The sequence below is a fragment of the Alligator sinensis genome, unplaced genomic scaffold (assembly GCF_000455745.1).
Source record: "Alligator sinensis unplaced genomic scaffold, ASM45574v1 scaffold749_1, whole genome shotgun sequence".
Taxonomy (NCBI): domain Eukaryota; kingdom Metazoa; phylum Chordata; order Crocodylia; family Alligatoridae; genus Alligator; species Alligator sinensis.
In genome coordinates, this window is record NW_005843319.1 from 44,777 (window position 1) to 55,470 (window position 10,694).

Genomic DNA, 10,694 nt, shown 5'->3' on the forward strand with positions numbered 1-10,694 from the left:
AACAAATTTACAGAGATCAGGAATGAGTAGCAGCATGTATTCATCAAATACGTTGATGATCAAATGAATTGCAAATAGAAAATTGCAACTTATTCACTGAAAAGTAGAAAAAGGGGAAAAAATAGCACAGTGAGCTGTTCATAACGATTTATTTGTTCAGCTCTTTCTGTAGATGCTCAAAATGTACTTCTCAACCATTTTACATTTTGATTTCCACTTCCCTTATATTTCTGGTAAGCAGGATTTTGGAGTGAGGTATAAAAGGACAAGGGAAAAAGGAGCAAATGATTTTAATAAGGACACTGCTAAAATCTGTCTTTGTTTACAGTAGACTGGTTAAGATGGCATTTTGATTTATGAGTAATATGAAGAGAACTTTCTAAATTATGAACTGATTCACTAAGATCACAGATATAAAATACTTAACCATGCATATAATTTACATGCTTACTTAATTTTGTTTACCATTTATGTGCCACAGATTAAATATAGCACCTTTTTAGTGCACCCACATGCTTACAATACTTGTGGGTTACATTTTTAACTGGGCTAAATGGATATAGCATTATTGCTTCCAATGGAGATACTTTATTTTACCATAAACAAGAATGTAACCCTGTGTATTAGTGGTATGACACTTAGCAAAATTAGGATAGAGCTATTAAGTTTTGACTTAACTATATACCAGTGTAAGTCACACTGTTTTTCACATCTTCTTTGCATCTATTTTCCATCCTAATGATTTGGCATACATCTTAAAATCAAATAAAGAATGATTTAGGACAGAAGTTCTCAAACTGTGGTCCATGGACCACCACTGGTAAGCAAGCTCCATTCAGGTGGTCCACAGAAAGCTCACAGAACAATCGAGAATATCTGTACCTGTAAGGTAAGACTACTGATATTAAAATATGAGTTGTGTGTTTTGATTTGTAGGACAAAAAATAGTTTCAGTGGTCTGCCAAGACCCTCAGCAATTTTCAAGTGGTCCATGAAAAAGAAAGTGTGAGACTCACTGATCAAGAACTCTATTAGATGTCTTCAGTATTCCCGCCTGAAAATGAAACTGAAGTTTGAAATGGCTGTTGACTTTGTGACTAATCAATACATTGGAAGAAACAGGGTTTCCACTTGCCTTATTTGCCTTTTACTCATAAATGCATGCCAGGCATGCTTAAAGGTCAGCAATGTGCATTGAGACATTCACATAAAATATCTTTTTGATTAAAAATCTGCCATGGATTCTATAGGCTCTGTTGAATAGTAAAAAATCAGGCAAGAAAACAAGGCCTGAACTCTAATTTTCATCTTGTAAACAAAATCCAGCAATATTAAAGGAAGAAAAGTTAACAGAGTTACTGTAAATGAAATAGTTAATTCAGATCATGTACTGCAACAAATGGAGTGATAAAGTAGTATTTGTGATAATGAATAGTTGTGGCTGGGTGTCAATTTTATATCAAATTCAACATCACAGGAAAAGCTAAAACATAAAAACAGAAGGGGAGAATGTGAATAGAATATATGCAGTTGCAGGGGTGTGCCATGTCCGCAAGTGGAAGGGATGGGGTGGTCAGGCAAGAGTGCTGAGAGAGGGGCCTGCCACTGGGGAGCTGTTCCCTCTTTTCTCTATAGAGCAAGGCTGGCACAAAACACTTAACTATGTAAAAATTTATTGCTATACAAAAATAAATAAAATTAAATATTTACAGTAAAATTGGGATGTGACACCATATACAGTAACCTGCAATCAACACATTGCATCACTTCCAGGGACTGCAAAACATAGAACAGGCAACTGGGAACTCAGTACAGGTGATAAACAGTGCAGGCAATAATTAACCCTGCTTCACAGATGAATATTAATACCCTGGAACAGGTAAGCCAAGGCATCAACTCAGTAAGCACATATAAGCAATCAACTCAGATAAACCCAGGTAAGTGGAGCTAGCAATGCAATAGATGTACACAGGCATCAATACAGGTAAGTTCAGACAATAGGCAGTAAACATATATAGGCAATGAAAACAGATAAACCAAAATAACCCCCCCCCCCCCTTAAGGAGTACCCATAACTATATTAACATCAACAATATGAAGCAAACATCAATCACAAAATATGAGGTGCACTCAGCACCCCATGTAGTGTTCCCTCGTGCCCCTCCCCTTTAGGGCCCAGGATGTAGGGACACTCCCCACAATGGAAGAAAGTGGAGGCTGCAGACCCTCCCCTGCCAAGGCCGCCTTCCTTGTTGGACCTACTTCCCCAGCAACTCCTGCTCCCACTCTGAAGCAAACAAGGCTTGTTCCCTGGGGCCAGCTCTGCAAGGGCCTGTCTCCAGCGGTACCTCTGGATCCTCTTGGTGGTCTGGTGCCCTGCTCTGGGCACCGAGGGCTCTCCTGCTGCCTGGAGCAGCATCGCTTCTAGCTCTGGGCCCTTCTGGCCTCCTGCCAGGGCTTCCCTGATGGCCCTATGCCCCACTCTGAGCACCGAGGGCTCTGTTGGCTAAGCCAAGCCTCAGTACCTGGGCTTTGGTGCTCTGGCCTCACGCTGGGGCTTTCTCTGCCCACTCGGGGCTCCGGGGGCTCTTTCCACAATACTGAGCCATGCTAGCGGCTTCAGCTTCCCAGCCTCATGCCCGGACTACTTGCCTGAGCCATCCCAAGCTTCTTCCAGGGTTTGGGCTCCATGCACCATTCTGTGCACCAAGGGTCCAGGGACCTCAGTTGCCTCCCGCAGCTCCCAGAGTCTGCCCCGTGCACCGCTCTGTGGACCGAGTGTCCAGGGACCCAGGCTGCCTCCCGAAGCTCCTAGGATCTGCCCTGTGCACTGCTCTGTGCACTGCTGGAGCTGTAGCCGAAGCCACTTGCTGTTCCAGTCCTACCAAGGAAGTCGTCAAGGTCTCTTTTGGGCTACCGCTTCCGCCCACTACGCAGCTTTCCCCAGCTCTTCCTAGCCCTGCCCACTTCTTTGTCCCCCTATGCATCTTCCCCATGGGTCAAGCACACTGGGCTTCTATTTACACTGGAGGCCTCGTCCCAAAGTCTGCTGAAATTTTGGCCACTAGATCTGTTATAGAGAACCAAAATTCAGTTTCATTGGGCATATCTACACATGCCATTGATGTTCAGCAATAAGCTCTGGAGCTTATTGCTTTGGAGTTTATTGCCCCTGGGAAGTTCCTGGGCATGCTATTTACACGTGTGCCCTCAGCACACTAAGCCAAGTCAGAGCAACCCTGGCTGACAGGGGTTCTGGGAGGTCAGCCTGCCATCCCAGGGCTCCTCAAACTGGGCTCAGTATGCTGTGGAGGGCCTGGCTGGCAGCACAAGGGTGCTTTACTGTAGGGCTAGCCAATGGCACTCTGCTGCCCCAGCCAACTGGGTCAGCATCTACACATGAGCTGCTGTGCATGAAAAAACTCCACAGCAGAGTAGTACTTATTTTCAAGTGCTAACCTGCTAAGGAGTTTATTAGTTTTGTGTGCCCTAGTACCCGTGTAGACGATAAGACATTTACTGTGGAGCTAATTAGTCAACTGCAGTAAACGTCTTGTGTAGATGAGCCCATTTGGTACTTAAGAAAAGAACAGTCTGAACATTCAACACATGGATGCTGGTCTAATTTTCATTGATTTTATACTTCAGTGTAAGGTGTGCCACGTTTAGAATTGAAAACCTGCTGCTTCAGTAGGTGTAGATACATGATACCTACAATGGCATAATTAGTAGTGATGTTGTTTTATCCATGCACCATGTGTTGTTTTTTATTTAAATTTTTTATTTCACTGTAAGTGCAGGTTAGATAGGTATATATATGCTTCATGTCCAATCCCCAAGTAAGAACTGTATACATATTCCCAGATGTGTCTGACTTGGTTCTGTTTCAAGTTATAAACTGGTGCTATATTAATTTATATTAATATATTGTCCATTACAAAATGCATATGTCTATCCATTGTCATTCTTTTGAGCTAGGTGTTTAAGTGCTTGAAAGGCTTCTATTCTGTTGGAAAATTCTATCACAACTTTCAACCATTGCCACCTTATATTATGCAGGTCACATTTAAGAGTTATTTAATTAATTTTATTATCCTAATTATGATAATTTTCACAGCAGCATATTAACACCTTCTAGAGCTTCTTGTTCATTCATCCTTTAAAAGTGGTGGTAAAGCTTTAATGCAATTCATATAGGACCTTTTTTTAAGCTGTGTGTGGTGTGAACGCATGGCTAAAAACAGATCAACTTATTCCATATTGACATGCAAATGTGGTAGTAGGGGTACTCAGAAATAAGAATTTCATTTCAAAAGAGTGGTCTCTTTTCAAAATTTCATTTTGTTCCACATCAAAACAAAGCCTAGACCCTTCAGATTTTTTTTAATGACAGATGGACATTAGCCTCCTAGCATGAGCAAACTTGAATCCAAGTCTTCTACATCCCAGGAAACTGCCTTAATATTATTTTGCTTCTGTCAATTTCTCTTGTTGGCAGTATGAAACTTTGTCCAATGAATATTAAATTATTTGCTTCCTAGGCAAATAGTTTTATCTGTAAGGTGTGTGTGTGTGTGTGTGCAAGGAAGGTGCCCCCCTTCCCCCCTTCTCTTTCTACTTGGAATTCTGTTCTGCAATTGAGAAAACTTTGACAATGTTTTGGTAGAAACAACAAACTTCTACAAAACGTTTGTTTGGAAAAATCTACATTTTCTGATGGAAAAACATGTTGTCAGTACATTTCTGGCAAGCTCTGTTCCCGAGTGACAAATATGTTCTAATCAAATTGTGTATTGTGCAATAGTTTAATGAAGGGCAAGTGAATGAGCTTACAAACAGGACAAAAGTTGGCTGTGTGTGATTCTGAAGGACATTCATGCAATGTCACTTCCATGGTATTCTGCTCTGTGTTAACCTAAGCCACCCCACAACAGTAATTCCAAATACGTACAGTGTCATAAAAAAAAGCATAGTTAGCACCTGGGGCAAACCCTGGAGGAAAGCAGGAAGGCCACACAAGTTCTGAGTGCCTGTGTAGGGATGCACATTTCCAAGAGCAAAGAAGGGAATGGGGAAGCACATGGCTCTGAGACTGGGTTGGAGGGTGGGCAGGTTCCAAGAGTGAACCCATTAGTTTTACCCATGCTGGTAACTCCTTAGTAATTACTTTGGTTTCTGTTCAAAGAGTATATTGTGTAGGGTGTATGTCCTTAATTTTTCAGAATTTTGATAAGACATAAGGTTGTGTTTGGGACAGGTACCTCAATTACTAATATCATTCCTCAAAGAATGATTCCCCCCTCCTCCTCCTCCCCCCACCTCCAGGATGTATATATTAAGCACCACATATTACATTGTCCTTTTTAAAGAATAATTCTGACAGCTCTTCCTGGACAGCCATCTAGTTACTGTATTTATTCAAATATAAGACAAGTTTCCTTTCCAGTTAGCATGGGGAAAAATTTTGCTTGTCTTATAAGCACATACAACAAAATCTCACTAAATACACTCTCTATCATTTAAATGCTGCCAAAAAGCAGTGTGTCTCAGCAAGGGAAACCAACTATGATGTTGATTAAATGCAGTCAACACTGAGTATGACTATGAGACACATGGTCCACATGGGCAAACATGCTGGTGGGAACCTACCACAAGGATATGTTAGTATAGTCTATCTCAATAAAACATACGGCAGTGCCCACTAAGCACAGTTCCCATCACTGTCGGCTCTTGTGTCTCAACACATCCTAGCAACTCACTCTCATGAGGACCAAACTTAAAGTATGTGTGAATCCATTTCTGGGGCACCTCCTACAGCCACTCTCAATTTCTCAGTCTGGCCTGCTAGGGAATAATGGAATAGATACCATTCTATTGCCTTCACTGCCACATTTCTGGGTTTGATGCATGAGAGTGGGAATGTGTGCACAGTTTATCCTTGACAATGGTTTATCCTTGACAGCATCAAAGATACATTGTAGACAATCCACACTGTGTCTCACTGAGGTCAATGGAATTTGTCCCACCAGCTTCATTAGTGCTGAGCTTGGACCCTAAGAATATTAGCAAACCAGCTATGTTCCATTAACATCTGAACACAATGGTTTAAATTTCCAAGAGGGATCATAACTTCTGCCTTGCAATTTCCTGGTGAAGTGAAGCAGTATTGTGCAGCTAACACCATTTTGAAAATATAATTTAGCTGTTTTGAAGGCATTGAAGAAATGTCAGAAAGGAGTAAAAATAAATAAGATGTTAAGCAAAACATTCTTGTAATACAGCACATGCAAAGTGACATAGAGAGCAAATAAAAGCCACTAATCAATGCCTAACAAAAATACCTCTGCTGGAAGCCAATTAACATCACAAAATATCTGCAACAGAAATTAATTTTAATGAAACTGTATTCACATGTACATATAGCTATTAATGAAAGAAAGCCTCTGGATCTTATCACATCTGTTCCACAAGTAGTAACAGTAAATGATTACATGCAGAGATCATGGCAATCAATCAGCAACGCACATGATAAGGATTCAGGCAAAGGCAGCTTTAGTCCATTAACACAGCAAACATTTTGCCCTCAGTAGACAAGGGTTTAGCAGAAGTGTGAATCAATCAACTACTCTTTGTTTATCTAAGGTGCAATGAGAAAACTATGTTTTTTGTCTATTCAGTGTAGACAGGGGTCATGATAAGGGTTTACAAAATATTAAATGGAGAAGAGAAAGTAAATAGAGATTTATAATTTGTCATCTCTCTCAATACAAGAACTAGGGGTCATAAAATGAAACTAGAAGGTACTAAGTTTCATACTAACAACAAAAAATTCTTGTTCACACACTGTGTAATTAAAGTGTGCAACTCATTGCCACAAAATGTTGTGGAAGCTGACAGTTTAACCAAATTCAAAAAGGGATTGAGCAAAGTCTTGAAAGAAAGGTGTATCAGTAGCTATTGAGTTATGGGTATAGTCTCTGAATCAGAACTTCCTAGAGCTTAAATCATGGAGGCTGCAAGTGGGATAGGAACAGGGGGAAAAAGGTCAGGTCATACCTCATTCACTCTGACCATCCATTTTCTGCCACTGTGAGACCCAGGATACTGTGCAAGTTGGACCTATGGTCTGACCCAATAAATAGGAGTTCTTATGTTCTTTTGTAGTTGGAATTAGAATGGAGAGGTGGTAAAAATGGGGGCTTAAGAGGTTATTGTGTATGAACCCTAAAATGAGAATTTATCATTTGGTGTGTTAGGAATCTTGAATTCATAACTTAAGACATGAAATGTACATTTCTACTGTACCTCGTTTTTATCAGTAGATTAAATAATGGTTGGTGGGTCAGCATGTACACTCCATATTAAAGCTGCTTTGCAAATAGCCTTCTGTATTTACTCATATGTTGCAACATAAATGGCTATAAACCATCTGGCAAGGTACGTTCATTCTAATGTAGTTCTGATTTAAATTTTTGATTTCTAGGAGAAACCAAAGAGGGGTTGACAGGTTTCTTAAAAAAGCTGTTGTGACAGTTGAAATAGCAGAACTTGTTTATTTCTCTTCTGATTTTGGAAGGGCTTGTATCCAAATTTCCTCCTACCCCATTATGCCCTTATGGAACATATGTCACTGACTTTTTATGTGCTCAAGTGGTTTCTGCATCACTATCCAAGTGGCCTACATGGAGGGTATTATTAAAATCCTGCTTCCAAATGCCCCTTGAAATGAGCATTTTTGTGGGCAGCAAGAAAACAGTTCTCTGAATAAATGAATCACCATTGGAATATATCATCCCTGCTCTCCCTCCTACAGAAGGAATGATAACAATGAGATAGTCTATTAAGAGAACTACTGTTTGTGATCAGCAAAACAGCTTTGTGTCATTGATTGGAGTTGATGTTCACATATTTTCAACAGTATATGTCATGCTAAAGATTCTGGACAAAAAAAACTTACTGTTCCTGAGATAGAACTTTTTGCACATAAAATTTTTACCTATCTTTTGGAAAATTTACTTTTTATTTAAAGTATGATAATACTATCTAAAATAACACTCTAAGAATAACAACAGACAGATCTACTTTCTTTGTGAATTGACTAAAATCAACTTATTGTGGTGATTATATATTTACTTCTGTTAGCACTGTGGAAACAGTGTAACTGAGAGTGGTCTGACTTCTGTTTCTTTCCACACAGCAACTGTTAACTAATTTACAATTGTAGGATAGGGTCAATCAACAAACATAGTGAAGGCTGATAGTTGGCCTGTGTGTCATGGAGGGGATCGTTTGCTCTGCAGGGACTATAAATTGTCCAGGAATGAAGCTAGAGAGGAGGAAGCAAATTGGGGGAGGGAGGCCCCATCATAAAAGAGTAAAGGTAAATTATAGTATTAGGGGTTTCAGATACATGGTATATGCTCCATATTAATGTAGTTCCAAACTGATTTCAGTGCATGCTGTTAAATATTCTTTTGCAACTGTATATCATTAAACTTTAATAAGATTGGCAAATGTACTCTAGCTACAAGATAATTCTGCACCTCCTATACTTAACTGACATTGTACTGAAGTTCCTTCTGTTTCCAAGCTATAGTCCTTATTTTGCATCTTCTATGAGATTGACAGTATTTAGACCCCTAATTGTGCAAAAAGAATACAGGTGTTTGCTTTTGTGCATGTGCGTGTGTGTGTATTTTACAAGGAGTGTTTGCATTATTACTGAAGATATACAAGCTTATGAAAAATTAGGGTAAAAAATTAATAGTGATTTTTATAGGCAGAGAATATTATGTTGAAACTTGTTAAAACAGTTGCAAAAGATTCAGAAAAAGATCTGGAGGATAAATACCTATTTAAGTTTTCATAACTGAAGCATCCTTCATTTTAATCCTTGTTTTTTGAAGTGAATGCTGAATATTTTGCACTGACCCAACCTGAGGAGTGTGTGTAAAACTCCATAGGTTAAGAAACAAGAAAGATTATCAGACTTTCAGGTAATACTGCAATACTATTATAAAGCAAAAAAGTAGGAAGCAGGAGACTTAGAAGGCTATTTTCAATCTGATGGTCATTTTAATCAGACCCTTAATCTCCTGATTCTTAGTTTCCACATATATCATGGGGATTGTCCCCATATTCTCTTCACAGGATGTTAACTAAATCATGCTATGAAGCCTTTAGATATTTTTGGATGGAAGGCTTCTTATAAATATGTTTCATGTTATAAATAATGAGGAGCATTAGGCAGACTTTTTAGGCCATCCAAAATACCTGGGATGATACTTTGCATTTATGTATTAATTGTTTAAAGCATTAATGTGTCTTCAAGGGTGAGAGTAAACCCACATGTGGGTAGCAGTCTGCTTTATATTTGAACTAAGACAAGATTCCAAGCATTCTCCTAGAATGTATCTCATGCATAAATATGTTGGTTGGTAATATCCCCAGACATCACTTCTTCATAATGGGCACATCTACTCGAGACACTACATCACCATAGTGATGAGCTACAGCAACGTAGCTCATCACTATGGTGACTTAGCATCCTTGGGCACAAACTGTGATGCTGACATTACTGCACAGTTGCAACGAGTTGCTGCACAGTACTAAATGACTGTGCAGTAACAACTGCACAGTTGGGGGCATGTGTATACTTTTGTAAAATGTATACATTTTTTGGGACAAGATATCTTTATGGACAGTATAGGAGAAAATATCTAGTGTACCTTCATTACGTGGTTAAAGTGTTTGTTACTTTCCTTAAGAATGTGTCATTTCACTTGTAACTAAAGAGTCTGACATACTGTTAGTGGTGCTGCATAAATAATAAATAATATGCCCAACCAAATGAGGAGAGGCTGGAAATTGACCTTCTGAAATTGTTTAAATTTGGGGCAAATCTTCTATTTATCTCCACTAGGAAGCCTTTTATCCTTTTATCTTTTATTATACTGAAGTGATTTTAGCATTTCCTTTGCTTAAAGAAAGAGAGGTAGCATATACTACAATCTTGTATCAGTAAGAAATAAACTTCTAAAAACATTACGCTTATTTTAGTGCTTGCATAAAGCACCCATTTGTTATCATTTAATTTAATTTTATTGTATTGTATTGTGCACAACAGTGATTCCTGAACACAACAGAGATTACTTTTCTGAAAATATTATGAGATATGTTCTAATTTAATGTTAGTTTTCATTTTTAATTAAATTAGAGAGAAAGGTTCCCATGCTTTTTTCTTTTCCTTGGGGCAGATAACATGGTGCCATGTTATTAGCAGGTTTCCCTTGGGGCACTTTTTGGCTTTGATGAATTTGTCATCATCAAGAAACATGGAAAGCCAGTAACTTGCCAAAAGGCATGTATTTTAGATTTATGTTACAATTTTTGTATTTTAAATGTAAGACTATTGATAATCTTCAAAGAGGACACATATCTGTGTCAGGTTTCTTTGCATCTTTCAGTTGCAAAGATAATCTCAAAATTATCACAGCAGTGAATACAACCATTAGCTAAACAAGCACCTGGTGGGAGAAATAAATGCAATCATATGCACGCTAACAATTTACATGTCAGCAGAGGTGAAAATGTAAAAATGCTTTTTTGGGTATCTACCATACCTCATTCAGTCTACTTATAATTAACTTTTCCACTTGTAGCTGCATTCCCTTTGGGGGACCACTGTTCCCATT